This window comes from Atta cephalotes (assembly GCF_000143395.1).
Source record: "Atta cephalotes unplaced genomic scaffold scaffold00005, whole genome shotgun sequence".
Classification (NCBI taxonomy): Eukaryota; Metazoa; Arthropoda; class Insecta; order Hymenoptera; family Formicidae; genus Atta; species Atta cephalotes.
In genome coordinates, this window is record NW_012130069.1 from 326891 (window position 1) to 331145 (window position 4255).

Genomic DNA, 4255 nt, shown 5'->3' on the forward strand with positions numbered 1-4255 from the left:
TTATAAGAATTGAAGAAATGTTAAAAAAATCAATTTTTTTATTGACAAAATAGATAAATACTTTTTCCTCTTTCCCAGATTCGTAAATTCTTTTTCAGAGTTAAAGTATACGCATTAATATGTGTTTGTAAGGTGGAGTTTATGCCGAGAACCAAAAATTTCGAAATTGATATATTTTTTGTCATTTCTTAGTGACATAGTGTCTCAAGACAACATTTGCTTAACGCGAAAATTTTGCAACTTACGAAATAGTGATCCACAAACATGTAGTTTACACGAACAAATAACGTAGAATTAGAATTAGACTTAGATTTTATCTTTATCGCGGCAAATAAAAGAAATTGACACAAACGTGTCACTGCGTGTATCATAAGTTGTGTAAGATAATATATAAAGACATGTTGATTCGCTGGAAAAATAGAGCCCTCTGATGACTTTGTTGGAATTGAAGTTTCACTTTAGAATTCTCTTAATGCGCATTTTCAATAAATGTTATGTCTAAAGTAAGCATTATTTTTTTCGCTTCGATGGAAAGGACACTTGCACGAAATGCTAAAGTTCAACTATCCAAGTTCAACTTTCGGCCGAGATAATATTTTTCGCAATAAAATTAGTTATTTACAAATTTTAATGTTATTCAGCATTATTAAAATTGTTCTAAGATGCGTAATAACATCGAATTGTTAAATTGATAGTCAATTTAACTTTTAATATTACTGCAGTTCAATAGAATTTGTACTTCAAGACTGAAAAATTATTTCAGCGCGCAGTTTAAAGGACTATACATAAACGTAGTATTCTAAAAATGTCAGATAGAACCACATTTCTATGTTCCTGTGCGATACTAAGAGCCATAAACCGTCTTCTATCTGATTCATTTTATTTGTTTCTATTAATATATTACAAAATAATCATTTTTCTAACATACATATTCCAAAAATTTATGAGAGTGTTTATGTGTAATTTCATTGACCTCTAAATGAGTAGGTATATCACAAATTCCGCAGTGAATGTTTATCCAATTTAATGTAAAATTAATATCTGCTTATCAGTTTTATAAGAAAACCATAAAGCTTTTGAAATCGCTTCTGTAGATATTTCACAATCCATATGATTTTATGGGAACTTGTCTGCATTGTATATTCTATCCGGAAATCGCAATAGAAAAATTTATACGCGATAAGACTTGGTTTTTTTGAAACACTCAATGTAAAATACTGTATGCATATCTATCAGGTGATAAAGATTCATGTAATGAAAATCAGGAATAAAAATTTCTGTGTAATTAAAATATAGATAAATATAGATAAATATAGATAATTATACAATTATATAATTTAAATATAAATATATTATTATTATATTTATAAATATTATTATTATATTATTATTATATTTATAAGTATATTATTATTATTATTATATTTATCAATACATTCTCCGATATTTTTAATAACTTAAATTCTATTTAATAACTTAAATTCTAAAAGATTTCAAAAATATAAACTAAATTATGTTGTGTATTGCAATTATACACGGATAAAAAGACATCAGTTCATATAAAAATATTTAGTTGTGAGTAATACAGAATATTATCCTAGATATCTTTGGTAGAAATGTATATGATTGATACGATTTATTTTTTTGATGTATCAACTACATCAATGTAGTTAGGCGCGATCTGATTGTGAAAATCATAACTTGATTGGGGGATTTATCATTTACTATGGATAAGTTATACTATGGATAAGTTATATATTCGTATAGTTACATCAATCATGACATTATAAAGCATGATATATAATAATAAGAATAAATTATTAATAAGAATTTTTTGTTATACATTATAAATTAAATTACAATTTTAAAAAGCAAAAGCGACTCATCACGCTTATAATTAAAAATATGTATGTGTCAAATGCATTGTTGTAATATAACCAGCATTGTCATAATATTACTTAACGTAACCATTGTATTGGTTCAAGTAACTACAATACATAAATAGTTGTTCCATATTTTTACTATTTGCAATATTTGACATCACCAGATTTCTGTGCAGACCAATCATACTCTTTTTTCCATGTAATTCAAATGTATATTATCTTCTTTCCCTCTTGAAATTCACCTACAACTTTTATCTAAAAAACTTTTTTCTTTAAAAAACTTCGCGATTTGCAAATATTTGACTATCAAATATCAAATAAGATACACTGTATAAATACATGCATATACATATACACATCAGTATATACAGGTATTTCAGAAATAACGTATCACCTGTTAATGACAGATTCCTGAAATCATTTTGAGATGAAAATTTTAATACCAAAATATCAAGGCTATAATAGTTTTTCAATTATAATTATTTAAAGCTAGCAAATTATCTAAAATTTATGCATTCAAATATAGCAAAATGTAAAAGCTAATAGTTGCATTTTGTTAATATTAATATAAACGTAGACAACGATAAAATTACTGATATTTCTAATTATTGAAAAGATATTATTCTGGATTAGTCTGGATATTATGGTATTAAATTTTCGAAATGACTTCAGAAATCTGCCATTAGCAGGTGCGTCAGGTCTGAAACAACCTGTATATAATATATATTTATATACATAAATTTAAAACGAAAATTATTTTTAAAACTGTTCGTATGAAAGCAAAACCGGATTTTACGTATAATTCGAATTAAAAATATGGGAAATAACAGAATTCCTTATAGAACCAAATAGATTCATAGGTGCCTATTTGGCTTGTTATAAATTTCTTATAGAACCACGTCAAAAATATTTATGAGATCTATATTAATATCTGCCGCACATATTTATGTATATATGTGTTTTTTGTTTCTATATGTATATATATGTATATATATATATATATATATATATATGTGTGTGTTGTTTTTTGTTTCTTTAAATTGCGTTGAGAAATGTTTTTATTCGGGAGATGAGACTTGCATTTGACCTTGTAAAAAGTTTTCAACAGTTTCAAGTTCAATGATAAAATTTATTTTCAATACAAATGAATAATGTTTATACTTGTTGCATTATTACACTGAGAAAAAAATTTGTTCAATGAGCTAAACACATTTAGTTATTTGCAAATTTGATTAATTCAATAAATTTTATTTAATTGAATTTAACTATAGTCTGTTTAACAAATTGTTTAATTAGACAATTAGACAACTATTCAACCAGATTACGGTTACATTAAATAAAATTTGTTGAATTAATCAAATTGATTAACTGGTGTTACGTGTAAAGCTAAATATAATTTAATTTAAAAATTACAAAGTTGTCTATTATCATCTCCCGAAGTCCTGTGTGGATCCACCATGCCGTGAAACACCGATACAACAATACGTGTTTTGTTTCCGATTTAAATGGTTTCGGTGATTTAATTTTTATTGAAGATTATAATTATAAGTACATGAAGCAATTGGTTAAATTATAACCGTGATATTGCAAATATATATTTATGCAAACATGATTAGGCATAATTGAGCGATTCTGTCAGTGACTCATTGTCAGTTATTAATGTATAACCAACATTGCAAAATGATGATGTTATATTCAACCGATTTTAGAGTAATCAATATACATGAATAGCGGTAAATGTGAATAAAAATTTTCTGATCAGATGAATTAAGACGCTAACGTTCTAACATATACAATAACTGAAAAATTTAATTAATTGGTTTTATTTATTACCTAAAGACATATATAAAACCTGAAGTCGATTCTCTATCTAGCTTCACAAGTTATCCAATGTAATTTTCCAATTTAATTTAATGAGTTCTTGGAATATCCCTGGTAGAAGTAAATCATTGAAAACGCTGAAATCTATAAGCCTGTTCTTTTTGACTGCACTTTTGCATCAGTTCATCTTTTCCTTGTTTTTTTTTTTCTGAAGAGAAAAGGAAGAAAGATAAAATGGATACAAAAGTTCAGCTAAAAAGAACAGACCTCATATCAGTTGACTCATTTTAGTACAATGCATATTAAAATGGATTAATTGATATAGATATTAGCAATTTTCAGCAACTTCAACGATTTATTTCTACCCTATACAGCACAGAATTTGCAACAATATTGCTGTAAAATCTCTGCTGCAATATTGCTGTAAGATGAAGAATATTGCTATAATGTTGCATCAATGTTATTGCAACTTTTGTGTTATAGGGGACTAATATTCTGAAACTTTATTTGTGAATAAATAAAATACTGAGCAACGTTTCTAAAAAAAATTC